This window comes from Taudactylus pleione, unplaced genomic scaffold (genome assembly GCF_031769625.1).
Source record: "Taudactylus pleione unplaced genomic scaffold, aTauple2 ptg000004l, whole genome shotgun sequence".
NCBI lineage: Eukaryota > Metazoa > Chordata > Amphibia > Anura > Myobatrachidae > Taudactylus > Taudactylus pleione.
In genome coordinates this window covers 9117468-9145215 of record NW_028284407.1, presented here as the reverse complement: position 1 = coordinate 9145215, position 27748 = coordinate 9117468, and positions in this window count along the sequence as shown.

Below are 27748 nucleotides of genomic sequence, written 5' to 3'. Positions count from 1 at the left end.
TGCGCAGTTGGGCAAACATCGCCCGGAGCGAACGAGCTGCCGCTTACGAGTGGCTCTGAATCAGGCCCGATGTGTTCGGGGTTAGCATTATGATGTGTTTTAAAATGCCTGGATACTGAGTGGCTTTCAATCTTGTTTTTTATATTTCTCACATGTTCTTGTATTCTAAGCTTTACATTTCTCTTAGTTTTGCCTACATACTTCAGGCCGCAAGGACATTCCAATACATAGATTACTGAGCATGTGTTGCAATTAATGAAGTGCTTCATGTTGAAGTTTTTAGAGTTATTATGGTTATAGAAAACTCTTCTGCAAGGGTGTAGATACTTGCACATGTTGCAATGACCACGTTTATAGGCCCCCAGGCATTTATTAAGAACTTGTCTAGTGGGTTGGGTTTGTGTGAGCATACTTGGGGCTAGTATATCCTTAAGATTTTTTGCCTTCTTAAAAATAATACTGGGTCTGTTAAGAAGGATGTCTGACAATATGGGATCCATTTTTAGTATCCCCCAATGTTTATTGAGGACATGTCTAATTCTTTTTTCTTCCATATTATATTGTGTAATAAAGGGTACTTGATCTTTCTTTTCTGGTCTGGTTTTATACTCTAGTAGATCTTTCCTATTCAGGTTGTCTGTTTTGAAAAAGTGCGTCTGGGTAGCCTCTTTCCTTAAACCTGTATGCATAGACATTGAGTTGTGTAGAACAAACATCTTTGTCACTACAGTTCCGCTTGATACGGTGGAACTGGGAGTACGGAATGTTATCTTTCCAACTTCTAGTGTGTCCACTTTTATAGTGTAGATAACTATTTGTGTCTACAGGTTTAATGTATGTTTGAGTTGAAATTTCTCTATTCACTTCTTTTAAAACAATATCCAAAAACTCAATCTCATCTTTTTGCAGGTTGGAAGTGAATTTCAAATCAAAACTATTAAAGGGAGTATAAAAGATTTTAATGAATTTATCGATTTTATCAATATTAATAGTGAACACACTAGAAGTGGTCCAGCATTATCCGCATCCCGCTGACAGTTTTCTCAGATAAACCTTAAGGAATTTATTTTTGGTACGCACATTTTCACTTGAGCATGAGCACATTTGTTTGAAATTTATTACACTATTTGGCACAGGCCCTTTCCATCCCATTTTTCCAGATCACATTTCATCTGACTGCCATACAGATACATGGAAAGGACTGCCACCTCCTTTTATTAGAAGGATTAAAGTACTACCCCACATATATATATATATATATATATATATATGTATAGGACAGGGAGTAGTAGAAGATCACAGAAGGATACCAGCAAGGCCGTAACTAGGGTAGTGTGACCTGTGCGCTGGGGGCACTGGTTGGGCCTGTCAAATTTCTGTTTATTATCATTCTCACTTTTAGCTTCCTCTTCTTTTATCCCCAGCATCTCCTGGCCTCCCCTATCTCTTCCCTGGCCCTTCCCCATGGGGCCATGGCCCTTTTTTTTGGTGTTTTGTCTTATGTCCTTATCTGAAAAATAAAGGAGGTGGCACGCCAATGCTCTTTCTGGCACAGGGCACCAAGTCTTGTTAAGGCTCTGGATACCGGGGATGGGGTCAGGGCCGGATTAACAATGGGCCGGGTGGAGCTGCAGCTCCAGGCCCCATATCAAAATAGGCCCACCGCAACTGCTGTGCTGCACTGGAGACAGGAAAAAAAATTCTCCTGTTATAGTTTGCAAGCAGCCGCCGGAGGCCTCACCCAGTCAAACCGCTAACCCTAACACCTCCCTCCACCACCGCGGCCGCCCGCCGGAGATTGAATGTACTGGGAATAACAAATTTGTTGATGGCGGCTCAGTAGAAGGCTGCGCAAGCCCTCCCTGTGCCGTACAGTTCCTCTGTCTACACCTCCCCTGCGCCATGATGTCATGCCGTGTGATACAAGCGCCGCCCCACCACCGTGCAGAATAGCTGCTGTTGTAGCGCCGCGGGCCGCGGCCAAGCTCAGCTCCGGGAAGTCGGCAGTCTGGTGATTGTTGTGACTGAGGCTGAGCTAACTAGCAGCCCTTCAGGCTGTTTATGATGATCGGGGACAGCATATTGGCTGCTGCTGCAGCTGATGGTCTTGAACTAGTTGTCCGTGTCCTGCAGTGCCCTGGAAAAAGGTATGCTCATTCTGCCACTAACTGACTGAAGATTTCACTGATTATAGTTTTTTATGTTTTTACTTGTTGTGGTAAATGTGTATAATATATATATATATATATATATATATACACACACACATATACACACACACAGTATGTGTATTTATGTATTTAAATATATATGTACAATATATATGCTTGGCTCTGCCTTCTCTCTTACTGACCCCTCCTCCTTTCATCTGTGTTCCCCCCTCATCGCAGCACCATCCTGATCTCCCTACCCTTTGTCGTTGCGACTCTGGCTCCCCCTCCCCAACAGTTCTGTCCAGCCCCCAGCTCCCCCATTCTGGCTCCTACCCGACACCCCCTCCCCCGATCACAGCTCTGTGATGCCCTGGCTCCACCCACCTTCCTCCTGCTCCCATACTTGTGTGTGTATATACATTTATAGATATATATGCATATACTGCACTATATATATATATATATATATGTGTGTGTGTATATATATATATATATAAATAGTAATATAGACAGACACATACACACACACACACAGATACAAATATACAATTTCCAGCACTTGAACTATATGCACGTAGCATACAAAAAACAGATATCTTTTGGCAGCACTTTGGAACTTAGAGTAAAAGGAACGTTATGGGCAAAACGGGAGTCCCAGAGTGCCACAGAAAGATATTTGTGTGTATATGTATAAATATAGCAAACTGCTATTCTTGAGTAATGCGCTAAATAAAGGGCTTTAAAATGTTGAAACATCTGAAAATGCTGTGCTGAGGCCATGATTCAGATCCGGACACTCTGAAAGAGCGTTCGCTCTGAATCTGGGCGTTTTTGTTTTTTGTTTTTTTTTGGAGGCCACTCGCATAGCTGTGGGTGACCACACACAGCTATTGCGAGCGGCCAGGATGATGGTCGCGATGGTCAAGACCTTCGCGACCATCTAGCTTGTGACGAGACCCTTGTGGTAGTATCGTCACCGCAAGCCCCAGAGAGCTTCCGGGTCTATTAGAGCCAGAAGCTCTCCCACTGATATCACTGGTGATGTCAGTGGGGCCACCCACAAACAGCAGGCGTTCGCTTGGGAACGCCTCAGTTTGTGAAGCCACCCCCCGGCCACGCCTACAAAACGGGGTGAGCTGTCGATCAACATCGACAGCCGCCCCTTTTGTAATGAGCCATGGAGCGAGTGCTTTTTGCACTCGCTCTGGGGCTCGCGCAGTGCGCACTGGGTCACCATCAACCCGCTTGCAAGCGGGTCTGAATCAGGCCCTGAGTCTCCATTTATGTTCCTGGAGTGCCGGCGTGCATTGTATTACTTATGAAGTTGCATCATTTGAAAGTCACCCAGTAAAGTTATTTCTGCCAGTTTCAGTGAGTGCCAACATGACTGATTTTATATTATAGTATATTAACCAATTCTGCCCTGAAAATATGCGAAAGTGCTGTTTTTACATGTTTAAGGGCAGAATTAAGTTTCCTTCTGATGTATCCTAGAGGAAAGCAGGAGATATTAGAGATATCTCCTGCTTTCTGTCCGTCGGTTCCCACAGCAGCTATTCACATAGTTTTTTATGAGAAGGGTATTTAAAAAATCCACAAAGTGAAGCTTTGCAGATATTGCTTGCTAGGGCTAATGCCATCTTCAGATGGCGTCAGCCCATTACCTGCTGTGGGGCTATCCTGCTAAAAAGCGATTTGCAGCTTTTGCCACATTGTACAGCTGGAAAGTTACAGTAGCCTCAGGACGGTCAGTAGATATAAGTAAAGTGATCACGGTCATTTTGCGTCAATATGGATTTTTAATTTTCAGGGGCAGACTAGGATATTGACACCTTTTGGTCGGTATCCTAACTCTCCCCCTCTCCCTACCCCAGCCCTGACTCTTTCTCCCTGGTGCCTACACCTAGCCTCCCCCCCTTCCCGCATCTTAAATCTAACCCTCCACCCTTAATGCCTATCTCTAACCCTTCCCCTTACTGCCTAACCCCTAACTCTCCCCCTACTGCCTAACCCCTAACCCTCACTCTAACCCCGTTACTTACCTTCAGGATCCTGGCGGTCAGGAGGCCAGCGCTGGTATTCTGACAAGTGTCGGGATTCCGGCGTCGGCATTCTAAACGACGGAATTCCTGCAGTCTGTATTATGACTGCATTCCATTTTAATAAATATGCCCTTATAGCCATATAGAGAGTTTTCAAATTCATGACATCACTAAGTGACCCGTATGCTCTTTAGTAGAGGGGTTTCACATTTACGCCATTATTAAGTGCCATTTTTCTTTTTTGTCATATTACGGACATGTTAACAAGGAGTGTTTTACCTTTGTTCCTTTGTAGCCTCTCACACTACACTATCGATATAAGCGAAATTGGGAGGGTAAGTTAGGTTTCAGAAGGTAGGTGCTAGTCACACCGTACAGTACAGGCCACACCTCCATAATACTGGTCACACACCCCACATCACTAACAGCCCCTTCTTGCTAGGCACGCAATAGGCCCTTCATAAATTTCAGCTCCAGGCCCATGTGGACCTTAATCTGGCACTGGATGGGGTAAATGTAACTGTGAGGCAGAACTAAGATTGTTAAGTGAATGTAATGTTGATATAAGTGTTCTTTAGAAAAATAAAGCAGCGGGGTCAAGGGTTGATGATATAGTAAAAGGGAAATGTTGCATTAAATCAATAGTACTTTGATGAAAGGGGAAAGATACAAGGTACATGGTAAAATGGATACATTAATGAACATGTTACAATAAGTGTAGAATTATGGAGAGTAAAGTGCAAATAACAAAAAGAAATATAAACAAAATTAATAGAAGAACAGTATATTGGCTGCACCTACATAAACTAAAATAGAAAAGTGTCTCTGAAGCAGGGGTATCAAGAGTGTGGAACAGGTACTAATTACTCAGGCTTGTTGGAGGGGCCCGGGTCTGCCCCCTTAACACTTCTTACCTGCTGGGCTGCTAAGCAGCAGCAGTCAATCTATGATTGCATGATGTGTGGTGGAAAGGAGCATTGATCATCACCCCCTGGATCTGCAATGGCTGAGGGACATGTGGCATTCCCCCTGTGCAGTGTGTGGAATTTTATACATTTATTTTGTAGGGGGCGTGGCCCTGCCTCTACTATTTGGCCATTCCCCCTACATAACCCGCTCTCAAGGCTCTTAGAATAACAATTTATTAATTTATACATAGTAATAAACGTATTCAAAATGTCATAAGCTTGAATAAAATGTCCATTTAAAAATATATATGGATCTTTACTTCCTAATGTCTCTCCCATTTGTGACTGTATAGACTCTATATAAGTATATTAGATAGTTTGCTCAATATGGCAGCAAAATAATCTACCACAAGACAGTTAAAGTGGTAATCCTGTGGAAAATGGCTTCCTAATCACAATGAGTTTAGGTCTCCACAAATAGTAATGATGATATAGGGGCATATTCAATAGCGTGCAAGAATAGCCATAAACCCACACCTGCGATGTTTTTCCTGCAGGTGCGGGTTTTTTTCTATTCTATTAGGTTTTTTTTTTAAAAAAAACACGCGCCGGGAGGTTTTTAATCTCGCACCTCCTGAGCAAGCGTGATTTTTCCTAAAATCGATGATTTTAGAGAGACTTGAAAGCCTGAATCTTGGGAGACAGTGCCGCCAATGGAGCTCGCAGCCATACTTGTACAGAGGTCACAGAAAATAGAGAGTAGGTGATGGCCGTGGCTTCCTGTCAGTGTCGCAGCCACATTAGGGAAATAAAAAGGGAAAAAAAGAGGACTAGGTGCTTCAGTCAGAGTCTGACAATACAGTTTTGAAGGTTGCTTACCAGATTAGGGTGGCTATCCCTAAAAGAAGTGGGAGAAAGCAAAAAAAACTTGGGAGCACTGACAGAATTGATATAGAGTCCCACTCAAATTGATACTTTGTTTACACATCACATGTTACATTTTATCTGACATTTTATTATTGTTTCTTTGTTGTATCATATGACCCATCATTGATTGCTATATACTCCTTATTGATTCCTACAGGAGTCTATGATTCAATTTTACCTTTTATATTATATTGTGTTTTTGGATTATCAGGTCATGCTTATTTGATTATATGCACTGCCTTTTTTACTCTTTACATTTCTATTTCAATTCTATTAGCGTTTCCAGTTTTTTTGCTTTCTTCCAAATAAAAAAGGCCACAAGGAATGGTCTCAAAGCAAGCCACCACTACCACAGGTCAGTTCAGGTGGATCTCAGGGAGGATTGTATGTTCCACAGATCACCAAAAGTGAAGGATTATAAGGGGCACCACCTCAGCAGTCTTCGTCTAGAAATGCCAGTCACCCAGAACTATACTGCGCAAACAGCAGCTTATGTGATAGGAATCAAAGGCACTGCACCAACAATATATAGAAGTTGAAGGGTGTTCAAAGAGGTAAGTACAGCTGTGAATTCTAGGTGTAGATGGCAAAACACCATAGCATATGTTGGGGATAGAAGTAGGACACAGCTTTGCACCAAAAACTGTCAGTCATAAATGCCTCATCAAGAAAGTTGGATTCCAGGGAAAAACAGGGTCTCATGCACGAACAAAAGCAATCTCCTTTGTCTCCAGGCCCCTAGTAGGTGAAATATGAAAAAACCTAAGCAAATCTAAGTAGATTGGAGAATGTATTGGCTAAAGGCCCCCATACATCAGAGATGGATTGCAGCAATCGTGCAATTTGCAATCGATTGTGTATAAAAATCTGCAATGTATGGGCTTCACAGATCGCAGATTGCAACCAAAAAGTGATTGGAATTGTTAAATCTGATTGTCCAAAATGTTGGATTTCACAGATCGATTGGGGCTGTAGATTGCTAGTGTATGGCCATGATCAGCAGATTTGCAGACCGTTACCAGTAAAATGATGGGCCTTTCAGGATTGTCCGATCTGTGTTTTCTGCAATCGATCTGCAAATCACTGAAAAAGATCTGTAATGTATGGGCGCAGATTGCTCGATTGGGAAATCCTAAGATCGGGCAATAAATCTTCAAATTGTTCAATTGTGGTTTTGAGATTGCTGATGTATGGGGGCCTTTAGACAGGGTTCGACAATTTTTTTGTAAAATCTAGGAGCCAGTTTAAAAGTTTAAGAGCCAGAACATTATTTGTGACCAAAATATATGAAAAGTTGTATAGACCACCACACATGCCCCTTCAAATCCCCTCAAGCTCCCCACATGCCATCTGACCACCACACATGCCTCTTCAATGGTCATGAGATTCTGGCACATGTCTATTCCTGCCACAAATACAAAATGTCACACAGTACTGGCCAAATTCATATTGTGCCATATCGTAGAGCCCAAATTCATATTATGCCTGTCACAAGCCGCCGCTGCATATTGTTGGACAACAGTGCTCATGGCTGCTCTCTCAGGCCTGTTGCTGGGAGACGTGGATGCCACGCTGCCAATTCATGAAGTCCTCCCATCTGGCTGCTTCATTATCTCTGCCTGGACCAGATTGGTTCCTCCTCCTTTTTCTTTCCTGCTTGTGCAATGCTCAGATGCCGGTGATAGCATCTTACATGTGTTTCCAGTTCCATAGCGTTGGTTTCTCTCCTTGTGTTACTCCAGCATCTCCTGTCTTGGCCGTGTTGTTGTTCCAGTAAAAATTTGCAGTGTCTGACTGGACTCAGCCTAACTCTGCGGCTATCTCCGCTGCACTGTGTCTCCAGTCATCTCAGTTGCCGTACTACATCTTGGTGGCATCAGCCACATTTCAGCGTCCGAGTACCCTCAGCCATAAGATCCCGGCTATCTCCACTGCTCTGCATCTCCAGTCATTTCAGCTGCTGTACTACATCCCGGCAGCATTAGCCACATTGCTGCGTCAAAGTACCCTCAGCTATAAGACCCCAGCTATCTCCGCTGCTCTGCATCTCCAGTCATCTCAGCTGCCATACTAGAGGGCTCTTTGCCATACACCTCGGCTACCTCCACTGTTCTGTGTCTCCAGAAATCCCTGCCAACCATCTCCAGCCCTCAAGGCTGCAACTTGGCCACAGAGCCACATCCCTGCCAAGATTCTCCAGCCCTCAAGGCTGCAACCTGGCTGCAAGGCCACATCCCTGCCAAGAATCTCAAGCCCTCAAGGCTGCAGCTTGGCCTCAGGGCCACATCCCTGCCAAGCATTTCCAGCCCTCAAGGCTGCAACTTGTCCACAAGGCCACATCTCTGTCAAGCATTTTCAGCCCTCAAGGCTGCAACTGGACAATCTTTTCTGTTTACCCCATCACTTCATATGATCCTCAGCACTATTGCCCTTATCAAAGGTGAATCTTATTTGGGATTCAAACATTATCACCGGCCAAAAGAGCTATCTTCACTATTGTGCCTGAGGATCTGTTAGATCATAACCATGGAAAATAACCACTCAAAATCCAGCTCAAATCCTTGCTGCTCAGATTCAGGCCCTAACTCAAAAGGTCCAGGAGCTTTCCCTTTGGGTCAAGGAATCACGAGTTACTTCCACTCAGGTGGCTATTTATGAAGTTAAATTTGCAAGGTTGATTTTCTGGTAAAAACAAAGATTTTTTAAACTTCAAGGAGAGCTGTAAGCTATATTTCTGGTTGAGACCAAGATCTTTCAGTTCAGAAGCCCAACAAGTTGGTATTGTTATATCTTTGCTGCAGAGAGATCCTCAAACCTGGGTTTTTGTATTCTCTCCACCAATGTTGCTCTTCAAATTGTGGACTATTTTTTCTCTACACTGGGACTTCTTTATGACGATCCGGTAGAGGCAGCTATGGCTGAAGCCAACCTTCATTCATTAAAACAAGAACAGAGAGCAGCAGAAGATTACTGCACTGAGTTTCGCAAGTGGTCAGTTGACTGTGGGTAGAATGACCCCGCACAATTTCGTTTAGGTCTCTCTGACCAAATTAAGGACATTCTAGTTCAAAATCCTGTTCCTGAGACTTTGGATGCTCTTATACACCTAGCCATTTGTATTGGCTGACGACTTCAGGAGGTGAGGTTAGAGAAAGAACTGCCTATGTCTACTCCACAATCACCAGTCTGGATGACACCTCCTGATCAAGAGGAGCCCATGCAGTAAGGGGCTTCCCATCTTTCCTCTGAGGAGAAGCGCAGGAGATGCTCACAAGGGTTATGTTTATACTGTGGAGGAAAAGGACATACCGCCTTAGTTTATCCTGTCAAGTTGGGAAAAGGCAAGGTCTAGATGTACAGGAAGAGTTACATCTGGGCCTTGCATCTGTCTCTCCCAACAATTCAGTCCTTATCCCCACAGTAATCCAGGTTCACAATCAACAATTTCCCATTTCTGCCTTCCTGGACAGCGGTACTGCTGAAAACTTCATGGACATTTAATTTTTTAACACATTAGGGTTAGTTTCCGAGCATTTACCTCAACCAGTCTCTGTTATTGGATTGATGGCAATAAGTTGTTCAAAGCAGCAGTTTGCTTCCAGTCACCTCCCATCCAGGTGTCCATAGGTGCCTTACAGTCGGAGAACATCATCTTTCTTCTGTTTCAGTGTCCTCTGGGACTACCATGGCTCAGGAAACATAACCCTGTTATTGTAAAATACAAATAATACAAAAGTGCGCTCCAATGATGGATTAATAGATATACTTATAGTTCTCAATGTCTGTATCTTTTCTCAATTCTGAAATTCTTCTTTATAAGATGTTTTCAACACTCTCTCCATATATATGAGGGGAGAAACAAAAGAGAGCAAAATAGCTGATAGTGTAGTATTTCTATGATTTTAGTGATCCATATATTTCTATACAAAATCACAAAAATGATCCCAACCACATATGAAACGGGGTTTGTGTTGATCTATTGATAGCAGGTCACCCACAAGTGAGAATATATAATGGGATGCTCACAATAAGGCTTACATCCGTTAATATTCACCATACATATAATGGTTTCTTTAAACTTCTTATTCCTTTGTGTACGGATCAATAATTCTCTATATCGTTACAGCACCACGTGTCAATCCAGCTAATAAGATGTGCTTACACGTATGCGTACATGTATACTGTAGTGAATCCTCATATAGCAGTATCTTTAAAATGGAAATGCTTTCCAATCCGTTAAAAATGAGGGTAACAAATTTGTATAAAAAATATTTTGTTTTATTTATAAATCCAAATAATATCTTCTTAAAATATCATATCCAGACATATGGACAATATGCACATTACTGAGGTCAACACCACTGGAGAAATAAACATATAAAAAAACACAAAACAAATAAACCCGGGTATTCTTACCCAAGTGGTGAAGTAATGGCTTAATGATCCAATTGTAGGTAGATAAAATAACACCACACCAATGTGTTTCGACTAAATAGTCTTTTTCAAGGCAGTGGTGTCTGATCCAAACAAACTGATATTTATCCTATATGGGATCCCACCCCTCTCCCCTGGGCGGAGTTAATTGAAAAATCCAATTTCTATCATTAAAAACTTCACCAACACTTCATCAACATGTAGTAAGTTATATATGATATAAATATACATAATATAGTCTGTGGATGAATAATTATAAAGGATAAAACACCTAATTATCCTATATTCATCCACTTCTGGTATCGGCTAAAAATTCTTCCAGCCAATCACGCTACATCACCTCTAGTCAACATCAGAGAAGAGCGCTTTTGCTCTCTAGTGTTTGAGTAGGAGTTTCCGACTTGCGTGTCACCACTATATTGCGTGTCACCGCTATGTTGTAACTAAGATGCGACTTCCAGGTTGCGTCACCAATGCAAACCTGGGATGGGAAGCAGCATACCTCGTATAAGCAGAGGTGGAACTCGATGCATGCTGCTATGTTAGCCGGCTTTTAGGCTGACAAAGTATATACTTATCACCGTACCAAAGACTTCCGGTTTGCGTCTCACAGCAAATAACGGAAGTAGTGATGTTAGCATGTCATATAGACGGATGTAACATACCTTTATATATATATAAAAAAGAATGGTTATCTATTACCATACATATAAAAATAATTCAAATAAATTCTATATATAAAGGAAAAACAATCTCCCAATAATAAATACATAAAAATAATAATAAAAGATATATGAAAATGGTATCCCATCATTTAAATATTGGATCACTTTACAGAAACCACTTGATCTCAAATTCTGCATTTAAACCATGTGGGACTAAAGTTTTCACATCATGTATGTACTTCATTTTGCTTTGGGCTAAAGCTGTGCTAGAATTCTTTTTATGCCAATTTTCTATACAACTTTTTTGATGCCAATCACCTGCTTAATGGAGTCTATAGAACATGCATGTGTTTCTTTAAAATGGTTCGACAGATGGTGTTTGTCGAATCCATTTTTTATATTCCTAGCATGTTCTGCCCACCTCTCTCGAAGGGTCCGTGATGTTTTACCTATATACTGTAGGTTACAACTGCATTCTATTAAATATATGCATTTTTTGCTATTACAAGTCATAAAATCTTTGACTTTAAATATCAACCCATTTGAATTTGAGGTGAATTCATCCACCTTTCTAGGGGTATTTTTGTGTGCTTTACACATGGGGCAATCCCCACATCTTTGAAAATCTGAGGTTGTAATACGGTTTGTTCTTTTCTCGAGGATGGCACTTTTCACCAAGCGATTTCTTAAATTGTCGGCACGTCTATAGACAAAACTCAGTTTATCGGGGATTATCGCCTTGAGGATAGGGTCCTTCATGAGAATATGGCAATATTTGTTAACATTTTTTTCAATTTCCTTAAATTGGCCACTAAATTTAGTAATGAAGGGAATTTTTTGTTTTATATCCACTTTCTTCTTCTCCTTATATATGAGAAGATTATTTCTATCTATATCCTTCATTTCTTCAATTTTCTTATCTATGATGGTATTCTCATATCCCTTTTCTAAGAAATTGTCTTTCATGTCTTTGGCCTGTTTTTCAAAGACCTCTAATTCAGAGTAGTTTCACCTTATTCTTTGGATTTGACTCTTAGGAACACTCTTTAGCCATAATGGATGGTGATTACTAGAGACCGGTATATAGTTATTATTATCTGTTGGTTTGATGTAATTTTTTGTTTCTATTTGATCTCTATTGATATATATATACTTACATCCAAAAAGTGAACCTCCTTCTGACTGATCTCATAGATTAGAACTATATTGTATGTGTTCTTATTCATAATTTCACAAAACTGATGTCATTCCAACTCACTTCTATGCCAAATAAATAGAACATCATCTATAAAACGCATCCATTTTTTAATGCATTTCATATAGATATTATTATAAATTTGAGTCAGAAGAATTCCAATTAGAATGGCAACAAACCTTAGATAATTGTTCCTTTTCATTAATCTATCTCATAGTGAAATAATGTAGAAGAAGTCTTAAAGAAATAGAGGAAGAAATAGATCAGCTTACCAATGAAATAGAACCATCAAGGAAAAGAGAGGATTGAATGGCCTTAGAAAAAGAGATAGGTCAAATTTACAAAATAATGAAAACTTCTATGTAAAGGATGAATGGATGAGAGAGAATTCAAATCCAATTACACCATTCTCTCACAAAAATAGATTTGATGCTTTACCAAGAGAACATTTTTTAGGATTGAGTTGAAGGAGGAGCCACAGAAGATGGTCTATTACAAAAGAAAACTAAGAGGAAAGAGAGGGAAAGGAAAGAATATGAAAAATCATGTAGATTCTAACCCTCCTACTATCCCTCATATTCCAAAACAAGATAATAGGGTATTTAATCTGAGCTCAAACATTTTGACAAAGGAAGAGACGTCTATATTAAATAAAGGATTAATATATGCACCAAATAGTAAAATAAATAAATGTAATAGCTATGTAGATGTTCAGAAGTACACAAGAAATCTCATATTAAAAAGATACTTCTTAACCCAGAGAGAAGGTAGCTCAGATATCCGCTGTACCTTTAAACCAATATCCACCTTCAATCCCGTACATGCGAAAGGCTGTTTTATACAAATTGGTATGTATGGATCTAGAAAATATCACACCCATATGGGTACAAAACCAAACCTATCAAAAAAGGAAATGGAAGTGATCAAATCTTTGGAGGATAATGAGAATATAATTATCAAACCCGTGGTTAAGGGAGGAGGTGTGGTAGTTATGGATATTGGTAGCTATGAGAAAGAAGCACTTAAACAATTGAATGATAGAAACACCTATCAATTATTAAGAGGAGATTCAAGTGCACGAATAGAAAAGGAACTAAATCAAATGACAAAGAAATATCTGGATTTAGATGTTTTGAACAAAAAAGAAGCTAAATTCATAATGCATACTAATCCTTCCATTCCAGTATTCTACATCCTGCCCAAAATACACAAGGATATAAATAACCCACTGGGTCATCCAATTGTGGCAGGCACTGACTCAGTAACAGCAAATTTATCTGAGTATGTAGACTATTACCTCGAACCTGAGGTGATAAAAATTAAATCTTAACTGAAAGACACTATTAATGTCATCAATAACATTCAAGATATATACAATGGGAAGAAGGAGATTTCCTAGTAACCACAGATGTCAGGTCTCTATATTCCATAATAGAACACAAAATAGGTTTGGAAGCTGTAAAACATTATCTTGAGAAAGGAGGGAGGAAATAAACTAGGATTATGTTTTTAAATGAGGCTATTAATTTCATATTTAAAAATATTTTTTTTTGGTTTAAGGATAGATTTTACCAACAAGTAAAAGGAACAGCAAAGGGTACGATATTTGCTCCGGCATATGCCAACATGTTTATGGGCCTATGGGCAGAAAGACACATCTAGAATAATAATATCTATCTGAAATGCATTAAAAATAATGGATGCATTATATAAATGATGTTCTATTTATTTGGCATGGAAGTGAGTTGGAATTACATCAGTTTTGTGAAATTATGAATAAGAACACATACAATATAGTTCTAACCTGAGATCAGTCAGAATGAGGTTCACTATTTGGATTTAAGTATATATATCAATAGAGATCAAATAGAAATGCAAAATTACATCAAACCAACAGATAATAATAACTATATACTGGTCTCTAGTAAAGTGATCCAATATTTAAATGATGGGATACCATTTTCATATATCTTTTATTATTAATTTTATGTATTTATTATTGGGAGATTGATTTTCCTTTATATATAGAATTTATTTGAATTATTTTTAAATGTATGGTAATAAATAATAGATACCCATTCTTTTTTATATATATATATATATATATATATAAAAATAACGTTACGTTACATCCATCTATATGACACGCTAACATCACCACTTCCGTTATTTGCTGTGAGATGCAAACCGGAAGTCTTTTGTACGGTGATAAGTATAAAAGTCGGCTAACATAGCAACACGCATCGAGTTCCATCTCCGCTTATGTGGTATGTTGCTTCCCATCCCAGGTTTGCATTGGTGATGCAATCCGGAAGTTGTGTCTTGGTTACAACATAGCGGTGACACGTAATATAGCGGTGACAGGCAAGCCGGAAACTCCTACTTAAACACTAGAGAGCAAAAGCGCTCTTCTCTGGTGTTGACTAGGGGTGATGTAGCGTGATTGGCTGGAAGAATTTTTAGCCGATACCAGAAGTGGATGAATATAAGATAATTAAGGAGTTTTATCCTTAATAACTATTCATCCACAGACTATATTATGTATATTTATATCATATATAACTTACTACATGTTGATGAAGTGTTGGTGACATTTTTAATGATAGAAATTTAATTTTTCAATTAACTCCACCCAGGGGAGAGGGACGGGATCCCATATAGGATAAATATCAGTTTGTTTGGATCAGACACCACTGCCTTGAAAAAGACTATTTAGTCGAAATGCGTTGGTGTGGTGTTATTTTATCTACCTACTATTGGATCATTAAGCCATTACTTCACCACTTGGGTAAGAATACCCGGGTTTATTTGTTTTGTGTTTTTTTATATGTTTATTTCCCCAGTGGTGTTGACATCAGTAATGTGCATATTGTCCATATGTCTGGATGTGATATTTTATGAAGATATTTGGATTTATAAATAAAACTAAATATTTTTTATAAGAATTTGTTACCCTCATTTTTAACGGATTGGAAAGCATTTCCATTTAAAGACACTGTTATATGAGGATTCATTACAGTATACATGTAAGCATACGTGTAAGCACATCTTATTAGCTGGATTGGCACATGGTGCTGTAACAATATAGAGAATCATTGATCCGTGCACAAAGGAATAAGTAGTTTAAAGAAACCATTATATGTATGGTGAATATTAACGGATGGAAGCCTTATTGTGAGCATCCCATTATATTTTTTCACTTGTGGGTGACTTGTCATCAATAGATCAACACAAACCCCGTTTCATATGTGGATGGGATGATTCTTGTGATTTTGTATAGAAATATATGGACCACTAAAATCATAGAAATACTACACTATCAGCTATTTTGCTCTCTTTTGTTTCTCCCCTCATATATATGGAGAGAGTGTTGAAAACATCTTATAAAGAAGAATTTCAGAATTGAGAAGAGATACGGACATTGAGAACTATAAGTATATCTATTAATCCATCATTGGAGCGCACTGTTCTGTTGTTTGTATTTTACTGTGATTTATTTAGGTATTGATAACACCTATTTTGAACTATTAGTGGCTTCTCTACAGTGCAAGGGGGTATCAACATTTTTTTCGATAACCCTGTTATTCACTTGCAGACAGGTGAAGTTCTGCAATGGGGATCCCCTTGCTCTTCACAATGTCTAGCTCATTCCTATTTGACTTGCTGCCACCATTCAGTCCGACTCATCATCCGCTAACCCTGCTCCCTACCGTGATTTAGCTGTAGTCTTTTCTAAGAAGAAAGAGGACACTCTTCCTCCACATCGCCCACATGACTGTGCAATTGACTTACTACATGGAGCGAGACTTCCCAAGGGCAGGTTGTATGCCTTGTCCATACTTAGGAAAAAAGTTTTATTCAAACATCCAAATCTCTGGTTGGTGCAGGTTTCTTTTTTGTGCAGAAGAATGATGGATCACTCTGACCGTGTATTGATTTTTGAGGGTTAAATAAGATAACCTAGAACTCTTACCCTTTACCTCTAATATCTGTCTTGTTCGACCAACTGCGTGAAGCATCCATCTTCTCCAAAACTGATCTACAAGAGGCGTACAATCTAGTCCGGATCAAGGAAGGAGATGAATGGAAAACAGCTTTCAATACCCATTCTGGCCTCTACGAATATCTCGTTATGCCGTTTGGTCTGTCTAATGCCCCAGCTGTCTTCCAGGACTTTATAAATGATGTACTGAGAGAGTACCTTGGAGTGTTTGCTGTTATTTACCTAGATGACATTCTCATTTACTCAAACTCTCTGGAACAACATTGCCAACATTGTGAGGCAGGTGCTGCAGAAACTCCAGGAAAATAACTTATATGCAAAACCAGAAAAGTGTGAGTTTGAAATAAAAGAAGTCTCCTTCCTGGGATATGTAATTTCATCCCAAGGATTCTACATGGATCCAAGCAGTCAAGGCCATACTGGATTGGGTTCAACCTACCACACTGAAAGCCATTCAACATTTTCTTAGTTTTGTCAATTATTATCGGAGATTTATCAAATTATTTTCAATCATTGTCGCTCCCATTGTGGAACTTACTAAAAAAGGGGCTGATGTTCGCAAATGGCCAGCCAAGACATTTGAAGCCTTCAATTTACTTAAGTCAGCATTCATTTCCACTCCTGTACTTCGTCATCCCATTTGGATCTTCCATTTATTGTCAAGGTGGATGCTTCTAAAGTTGGTGTGGGTGCCATTTTGTCCCAAAACGATCTCAGAGATAACAAATTGCATCAATGTGCCTTCTTCTCATGGAAATTTGCTACAGCCGAGAGTAATTATGTTGTTGGGAATAGGGAGTTATTTATGATCAAGTGGGTGTTTGAAAACTGGAAGCACTGGCTGGAAGAAGCAAATCACGTGATCACAGTATTAATGGATCATAAGAACTTGTCCTATATTGAGACCGCTAAGAGATTAATTGCTAGGCAAGCTCATTGGGCCTTGTAATTCACTTGTTTCAACTATGTTATTTCTTTTTGACCCGGCTCAAAGAATCTCAATGTAGATGCTCTCTCACAAAGTTTTCAACCCACTCAGTCTCCCACAGTCTCAGAGGAGACAATCATTCCCGCTTCTCATATCCATTTGGCCTTGACCAGGAGTTTAGCAGATGCTCTCAATGTCTGTCAGTCCGAAGCTCCTTCTGGGAAACCGCTGGGAGTACTCTTTATTCCTGACAGATTTCACAAGGCAGTTCTGTCGGACTTCCATTCATCCAAAGCTATTGGTCATCCTGGCATCTCCAAAACTCCTGAATTACTCTCTTGCTCAGTTTAGTGGCAATCCATGTTACAAGATGTTTGTGAAGTTGTTTTGGCCTGTGATGTCTGGTCCCGGAATAAATCTCCTTGTACTGCTCCTTCTGGTCTTCTACTTCCCCTTCCTACTCCTTCGAAGGCCTAGCCTCATATCGCCATAGACTTTATTTTTGATCTTTCTTCATCTTCTCGTTGCTCGCTCATCTGGACAGTTGTTGACCATTTCAGTAAAATGGCTCATTTCATTCCACTCTCCAAACTGCCATCTGCCAAAGAATTATCTTTCATTCAACATATTTTCAGACTCCATGGATTGCCAGTGGATATTGATTCTGACCGAGGAACTCAATTTGTTGCACATTTTTGGAGAAATTTTTGTTCTGCTCTTGGCATTAGCCTCAATTTGTCCTCCTGATACCATCCCCAACTGATGGACAGATAGAACGGGTCAACCAGTCTTTGGAGCAATATCTCCGTTGTTTTGTCTCCAAATACCAGAATGATTGGGTTTCCCTTTTACATATGCCTTCAATAACTCCTGCCACTCATCTTACTCCATTTCTCCATTTTTTGTAATTTGGGGCTGCACCCTAGCGTTAATTCTTTTGAGACTGCCTCAACCGGAACTTCTTTCTCCTCATCAGTTTCTAGACTCCAGTCTGTTTGGAAGAAGGTTTGCTAGTGTCTTCTTAGAGCATCCTGTCGCTCCAAGACATGGGCTGATAAACATTGTAAGCCATGCAACGTCAAGGTGGGAGATCTGGTCTGGTTATCCTCTAAGAACATTAACATTCGTCAACAGTCCAGAAGTTGGGCCCTAAAATCATTGGTCCTTTCAGAATCATCTCTCAGATTAATCCTGTTGCCTTTCATTTTAAATTACCCAACACCCTCAAAATCAGCAATACATTTAATTTTTCTCTGCTCAAACCGTTTTTTCTCCTACCAGGTTCGGTTCCAGATGGCCAGCTAGACCTTCACCTGTTCTCATCCGGGGCCATCAAGATTTTTTGTGGAGAAGATCTTGGATTCCAGGTTCTCACGGGGAGCTCTTCAGTTCTTCGTTCATTGGAATCGGTATTCCTGGGTTTCTGAGAGATCTTTACACGTTCCTGACTTGAAAAAAGATTTATGCAGAACTTTCCTGATAAACCTGGGTATAGGGGTTCCTTAACCCCTTGTCAAGGGGGAGGTACTGTCACAAGCCGCCGCTGCATCTTGTTGGACAACAATGCTCCTGGCGGCTCTCAGGTCTGTTGCTGGGAGATGCGGATGCCACGTTGCCAATCCATGAAGTCCTCCCATCTAGCTGCTCTATCATCTCTGCCTGGACCGGATTGGTTCCTCCTCTTTTTTCTTTCCCGCTTGTGCATTGCTCACATGCTGGTGATAGCATCTTACATGTGTTTCCGGCTCCATAGTATTGGTTTCTCTCCTTGTGTTACTCCAGCGTCTCCTGTCTTGGCCGTGTTGTTGTTCCAGTACACTATGCAGCATCTGAGTGGACTCAGCCTATCTCCGTGGATATATCCACTGCACTGTGTCTCCAGTTATCTTAGCTGCCATACTACATCCCAGTGGCATCAGCCACATTTCAGCATCCGAGTACCCTCAGCCATAAGATCCTAGCTATCTCCACTGCTCTGTGTCTTCAATCATCTCAGCTGTATTACTTCATCCTTGCAGCATCTGCTGCACTGTAGCATACCTCTGCTGCTCTGCATCTCCAGACATCCCTGCCAAGCATCTCCAGCCCTCAAGGCTGCAACTTGGCTGTAGGGCCACATCCTTGCCAAGGATCTCCAGCCCTCAAGATTGCAACCTGGCCGCAGGGCCACATCCCTTCCAAGCATCTCCAGCCCTCAAGGCTGTAACTTGGCTGCAAGGCCACATCCCTGCAAGCATCTCCAGCCGTCATGGCTGCAACTTGGCCACAAGACCACATTTTGGTGAAGCATTTCCAGCCCTCAAGGCATATAATCCTCAGCACTATTGACCTCATCAAAGATGAATCTTTTCTGGTATATATAACAATGCCACACCATAGAGCCCAAATTCATATTATGCCACACAGTATGCCCCAAAATCATATTATGAAATAAAGTATTCCTTAGATTTATATTATGCCACACCGTATGCACCAAATTCATATTATACAACTCTGCATGCACCAAATTCATACTATACCACATCATATGCACCAAATTCATAATATGCCACACAGTATGCACCAAATTAATTTTATGCCACATAGTAGTAACTAAATGCATATAATGCCACACCCTACAGCTTCCCATCCGAAGAAGAAACTGGAGAAGAGAGTAGTACCCCAACCATGGCAATAACACTAGAGGAGGGTGTCAGTGTAGAAAATAAAGCAGCCATTGTGAAGACAAAACAGTGAAGGCAGCCAGAATCTGAACTCATTAGATGATCCAGCTAAAGATCCAGCATGCACTGTGTAAAGCTGCAACATCTTTTTCAGCAGACAAATGTTATTACCATGCATCATGTTCTGTTGTTCCTCTTTTGCAGGATATGATCAACAAGCTGTTCTTGCTCCAGGACTAGCAATGTCCTGCTCCCCTTCTTCATTGTGCCAGCAGTGCTGCAGCAGCAGGGAGAGAAGGACCGGACTGCATCTAGGGCCCCCACTTGGTGACATCTTTCATAGGCAGAAGAGAGCAGGCAGCGCCACACTGATTGAATGAGGCGTACATGTACACACTCTTCCATCCTCAAGTGATGACCCTGCGGAGGAGTATTTTTTTTCTAATTAGCTTTATTTGTAATGTACCTGTCTGGCTATTACAGTGCATCTGGAAAATATTCACAGCGCTTCACTTTTTGTTATGTTACAGCCTTATTCCAAAATGGAATAAATTCATTATTTTCCTCAAAATTCTACACACAATACCCCATAATGACAACGTGTAAAAAGTTTTTTTGAGATTTTTGTAATTTTAATTAAAAACAAAAACTAAGAAATCACATGTACATAAGTATGCCTTTGCCATGAAGCTCAAAATTTATCTCAGATGCATCCTGTTTCCACTGATCATCCTTGAGATGTCCCTACAGATTAATTGGAATCTACCTGTGGTAAATTCAGTTGTTTAGACATGATTTTGAAAGGCATACACCAGTCTATATAAGGTCCCACACTTGACAGTGCATGTCAGAGCGTAACCAAGCATGAAATCCAAGGAATTGTCTGTAGACCTCCGAGACAGGATTGTCTCGAGGCACAAATCTGGGGAAGGGTACAGAAAAATAACTGCAGCTTTGAAGGTCCCAATGAGCACAGTGGCCTCCATCATCCGTAAATGGAAGAAGTTCGGAACCACCAGGAATCTTCCTAGAGTTGGCCGGCTGTCTAAACTGAGTGATCATGGGAGAAGGGCCCTAGTCAGGGAGGTGAGCAAGAACCCGATGGTCACTCTGTTAGAGCTACAGCATGCCTCTGTGGAGAGAGGAGAACCATCCAGAAGGACAACCATCTCTGCAGCAATCCACCAATCAGGCCTGTGTGGTAGAGTGGCCAGACAGAAGCCACTCCTTTAGTAAAAAGCACATGGCAGCCCACCTGGAGTTTGCCAAAATGCACCTGAAATACTCTCAGACCATAAGAAACACAATTCTCTGGTCTGATGAGACAAAGATTGAACTCTTCGGCGTCAATGCCAGGCATTATGTTTGTAGGAAACCAAGCACCACTCATCAGCAGGCCAATACCATCCTTACAGTGAAGCATGGTGGTGACAGCATCATGCTGTGGGGATGTTTTTCAGTGGCAGGAACTGGGAGACTAGTCAGGATAGAGGGAAAGATAAATGCAGCAATGTACAGAGACATCCTGGATGCAAACCTGCTCCAGAGCGCTCTTGACCTCAGACTGGGGCGATGGTTCATCTTTCACCAGGACAACGACCCTAAGCACACAACCAAGATATCAAAGGAGTGGCTTCAGGACAACTCTGTGAATGTCCTTGAGTGGCCCAGCCAGAGCCCAGACTTGAATCCAATTGAACATCTCTGGAGAGATCTGAAAATGGCTGCAAAGAGGAATGGGTGAAACTGCCCAAAGACAGGTGTGCCAAGCTTGTAGCATCATATTCAAAAAGACTTGAGGCTGTAATTGCTGCCAAAGGTGCATCAACAAAGTATTGAGCAAAGGCTGTGAATACTTATGTACATGTGATTTCTTAGTTTTTTTTTTTATAAAATTTTCAAAAATCTCAATACAAGTTTTTACACATGGTCATTATGAGGTATTGTGTGCAGAATTTTGAGGACAAAAATTAATTTATGTGGAAAAAGTGAAGCGCTGTGAATACTTTCTGGATGCACTGTTTAAAACCTAGTCACCAGGACTAAAATTTTGGTAGCTATGGCAACCTGGCTTAAATGATTTTTTTGAACCCTGTGCTGATATAGACTGTCTTGGTAAAAAGCGGGCATATGCGATCCTCAAACCATCGAAAGTGCACAATAAGGAATATTTAATCACTGAAAATATAATGTGTATTAATTATTTACTTATTGGAGTGCCTTTGTGGCCTCCAATACTGTATGTGGGTAAAACGTCAAGACTTCGAAAGAATCATATTAGTGAACATTTATTGAGTAAAGCAAAAGCACAACATGTCCACACACTTCCATGAAATGCATTATAACAGCAGCTAGGGTTGGAAGTTCATGGGTACTGAAAGAATCTCTAAAGACAACAGAGAGGGTTATAGGTAAAATTAACTCTCCAAAAAAGAGGCATTTTGGATCTATAAACTAAACACACTATCAAACACTGGACTAAACATTGATATTGATGTTAATGCCTCTTTATGATATCTTTTTACCATTTATGATTCCTTGTCCATAATAGACCAATCTGGAGCTTGTACAATTTTTTTCAATCAAATATTTTATTGACAGTTTTCAAATAATAAAACAGCAAAACAAAAAGAAATACAACAAAAATCTTACATAGTAAACACAAAAACATATACAAGGCATACAGAACAGGAGTGTATTTACCCCTTGGCCATGATGGCACTTGCTAGGGGCACAGGCCGATGGGGGTAACCATCCAGCAGTGCCACCCATGGCCAAGGAGTAGAATCAGGACAGAACTGCCAGGACTGGAGTCCCAGGTACGCCCCTGGCTCCTATCCAGAGAAGATGCCTAGGGCCAGGCAGCTCTTGGTGCTTGCCGGTGGCTGCCTGGTACAATTATTTAATTTTTTTTTTCTGAGAAAAGGCGAACGTGATGTCATGAAGTCAAGCGCACCGCATCGCTGCACTTAGGAGCCGGCCACAGTCAGAATATACAGAAGAAGGTAAGTATCTGTGGGCTGCGGGGGCTGGAGAGACAGTAGAGGGGGTGGCTTCAGAGACAGAAGGGAGCTATAGCTGGGGAGACAGAAGGGGGATAGCTGGGGAAACAGAAGGAGGATGGCTGGGAAGACAGAAAAGGGATGGCTGGTGAGACTGAAGGAGGATTGTTGGGGAGACAGAAGGGGGTCCCTGGGGAGACAGAAAGGGGGTGGTTGGGGAAAGAATGGGGGTGGCTGGGGAGGCAGAAAGGGGGTAGTTAGGGAATCAGAAGGGGGGTGGCTGGGGAGACAGAAGAGGTGCTGCCTGATGAAACAGAAGGAGGTGCTGGCTGATGAAACATGGGGGCTGGCTGGGGAGACAGAAGAGGGCTGGCTGGCTGGCATTATAAGTACAGCTGTAATTATTCAGAAAATAAAGTGGGTCAGTCCATTACTTTGCCAGAGCGCTCAGACCCCTAGATATACCCCAGAATACATATAAAATATATATGAGCATAATATCCCAACAAAATGGTAAAGTGTTAAATGTACGATAGCAAATACAGACACAAATATATATCCAGAGCAGCGGAATTTAGCAAACAAATAGACTATAAACAAGAACCGGGCAACAATTAATAGTCACAATAAAACAGCATCAATAACATTACAAAAAGTAAGAGGTGCAGAATGGCAGAGGCACAGTAATAAAAAAGGCCCTGAGGCATCAAGAATGACCAATAGAAGGACTGGCAAGGGCATAATGGGATTCATACTAGCAGTGGCGGGCTGGGCCGGGGGGCAGGGTGCCATGTGCCCCCCGGGCCGCAGCACCATGCGGGCCGCGGGCAGTCTGTGTCTCTGTGACACAGCTGCACCACGCGTGTAGCGCTGACCGCCGGCTCTGGCAGCTGTGTGTTTGTTTTGAGTGGCAGCCAATGAGAGTCTGTTAGACTCTCACTGATTGCTGCTGCGCCCACTGCAGGAGCCGCTCCATCTTCTGGCTCCTGCAGTGGGTAATGTGAGAGACGTCATGACATCTCTCCCATAATGCAGAGCGGCCTGGTCCGGGAGGACAGACGGAGGATCGGATGGCGGCGGCGGGAGCGGGGATTCAGGTGTTTTTTTTAAAAAAAAATTATTATGTGTGTGTGTGTGTGCTGTGGGAGGGGGGGACCACTACTGGGGGCACTACAAGGGTAGGGGACTACTGCTGAGGACACTACAAGGGGGAGAGCACTACTGGGGGCACTACAAGGGGGGCTGCTACTGGGGGCACTACAAGGGGGGGAGACTACTACTTAGGGCACTACAAGGGGGAGAGCACTACTGGGGGCACTACAAGGGGGGACTACTACTGGGGGCACTACAAAGGGGAGAGCACTACTGGGGGCACAACAAGGGGGGCTACTATTGGGGGCATGACAAGGGGGGATTACTACTGGGGCATTACAAGGGGGGACTACTACTGGGGGCACTACAAGGAGGAGAGCACTACTGGAGGCACTACAAGGGGGAGAGCACTACTGGGGGCACTACAAGGGGAAGAGCACTACTGGGGGCACTACAAGGGAGGGACTACTACTGGGGGCACTACAAGGGGGAGAGCACTACTGAGGGCTCTACAGGGGGGGGCTACTACTGGGGGAATTACAAGCAGGGGATTCCTACTGGGGGCATTACAAAGGGGGTACTACTACTGGGGGCACTACAAAGGGGGTGAGCACTACTGGGGGCACTACATGGGGGGACTTCTACTGGGGGCACTACAAGGGGGGACTACTACTAGGGGCAATGCATAGTGGGTACCACTACTGGGGGCACTATATAAGGGGCTTACTACTGGGGGCACAAGGGGCACTGCACAGGGGGGACCACTACTTGGGACACTATATAAGAAGCTTACTACTGGGGGCACAAGGGGCACTGCACAGGAAGGACCACTACTGGGGGCACTGTATAAGGGGCACTGCATAGGAGGATCACTACTGGTGACTGTATAAGGGGGTCCTCTCCTGGGGCACAGGGGGCACCACTACAGGGGGCTGCCCCATATCTTTATTTTTACTTTACATTAATTCCATATGGACCTGCCTCCCCCCTGGAACACTTGAGGGGGGGGGGCGCCTAAGCATGCACGTGCTCCAGGCACCCTGGCTACATGCTACTCCTCTTCCAGGGCCACCTGCATGCATTTGCCCCCCAGGCTAAAAGTTGCCAGCCAGCCCCTGAATACCAGAGAGTCTAGACTATGTAAAACTTTAGAGGGAACTTTTATTTTTGGTACATAAAACACTCATGAAAAACTTTTACATTAACTAGACCCACGCAGAGGAAAAAGAGGGAGGAGCAGGAGCCATCCATGTTCAAGCAATAGACACTCGATCAAATGCAAGGTTGTATATTTTTTTATTAATTTTTAATCTGGTGCTTATCATCTTTATGTCCTTTGTGCTACTTTTTTACCTTTAGTCTTTTTAGTTATTATATAATAGTTCTAATTATCATCATAGAGTGTTTGCTTTACTGCTACTTGTAGAAGTTCTCGCTGCCATGAAGTTTTTTTTAATTTGCACTTTATATTATTATTTTTTCGTTTTTTGTTTACATTTCTCTTTGTTATTTGCACTTTCCACTATCTAATTATACACATCATAACATGGGCACCTTGTAACTTTTGCCTGCCATCACAGGCTCAACTGATTTAATGCAACATTTCCCTTTTACTATATCATCATCCCTTTCCCCCACAGCTTTATTTTTCCATACAACATTTACATCACCTTTTGCATTACATTCACTTAACTATCTTAATGTTTTCTGACTTGAACATACATCCAAGCACCCCATATATATTTATATTAATACGTTTTTTATTCCTCTATCAAACTGAAATACTGTGCATAACCCTCAATTTTATCCTCTATCTACCTTTACACTAACATTCGGGGGTATATTTACTGAAGGTCGATTTTTGAGTAGATTTTTATGTTGGATTGAAATCGACTCAAAATCAACTGTGCAATGCACTGCCAAAGTCTCTCATTTGATCTGTAAATCGATTTCAAAATCAAATGGTATGTGCGTCAATTTTGCCTAGTGTAAATGCATTTGTTATTGAACTTTCTGTTCAAAACTGAATACAAATAGAACCTAAAATTCGAATAGAAACTCATCTAAAAAAAAGCATGCACAGATCATAGTAATCTGTGCATGCTTTTTAAGTTTAAAAGAGGCTAAAGAGTAAAAAAACAAACAAACACAGTGTGCCCAACCTGCCTAAACCCATACCCAGCCCAGGACCTTTAAGCCTGCTCTGGTAATGAAAAATTGAGGGACAAACCAGCATGGGGTTCCCTCTATTTTTCATTAACTGACACCAGGCTGAGATTGACATTATTTGGTGTGTGTGTACTGTGGTTTGTTTTATATTTTTTCCACAGTGAAGGTACGGATGTCACTGGAACTATAAGGGAGTCACCCTGTGCTCACTCTCTAACCAAACAGAAGACTTATTATTAATAAATATAATACACAGTGGTATTAAATTGCAAGAATGTTTTTTTTATAAGAGAATGATTCAGCATAAACGTTATTTAAATCTCATATAAAATTATTATATTCATAAAACACCTAAAACCAGCATGCATATGACATCACAGATACAAAACAACTGACGAAGATTCAGATCTTGAGGCTCAACAAATTAAATTTATCCTGAAGGGGATCAGGTTCATATTAACTCAAAACTATTTCTGGTTAAATGAAAAATTCTATATCCAACTAAGAGGGTCAGCAATGGATACAAAGTTTGCATCATCATATGCCAATCTATATTTATTACAGTGGGATATGAACATATATGGACTAATAACAGCCATCAGGAAAAACTTGCCGTTTGGGCTAGGTACATCGATGATGCCATCATAATATGGTAGTGGAAGAAAAGCGAACTAGAAGACTTCATCCAATTCATCAACTATAATAAAGAAAATTTGGAATTTACAAGTGACGTCAGTGAAGTAAGCATGAACTTCCTTAGTTTAACCTTTTTTATAGACAATGGCAAAATTGAGATAAAAACCTACAGCAAATCAGTAGACCGTAACAGCTATTTGGATGCCAAACGCTACCCTCATAGAAATTAGTTCACAAACATCCCCAAAGGACAACTGATACAAATAAAAATAAATTGTTCTTTGTAATTTTCCTTCTTGGAACAATCAGAAATCCTTGTGTCTTACGTTAGAAAGAACTATAAGATAAATGAAGTAACTAAGCACAAGAAAGACAGAGAATTGCTACTTTAGTATAAAGAGAAGACGGACAACAGCCAATCAGTTCTACTCTGTCTCACTGACTATTTGGGACAAAGTAAACTTTTGGCAAATAGCTTTAAAAACATTGCAATAACCTAATGGTCGATGAGGAAATAAAATCTTTCCTACAGGAGGGCACTGACATTGAGAAATAGCCTAATGAAAAGCTACTTGAATAAAATCAGAGCACATGGTTGGACCACACAGCACCAGACTTCTAAAAATGTGGCATTTGCGGAGCTTGTAAGAAAACCAACAGTGGAAACTAATGGTAATAGTGAAACTAATTAGAAGCATTATCTACCATACCACCAAGACTGAATACAGTATCAGAGACAAAATTACTTATCAAAAGGAGTAGTTTATCTCCTTTATTGCCCATGCGACCTTCATTACATAGGCAAAATAATTTAGAAACTTCATATAAGGATCAATGAACACCTCAACAACATAATGAATTTGAAAGAGAACCATAGCAAACCAAAACATTTCCAAGAGGTACACGAAAGTGAACCATCAGTGCTATGTTT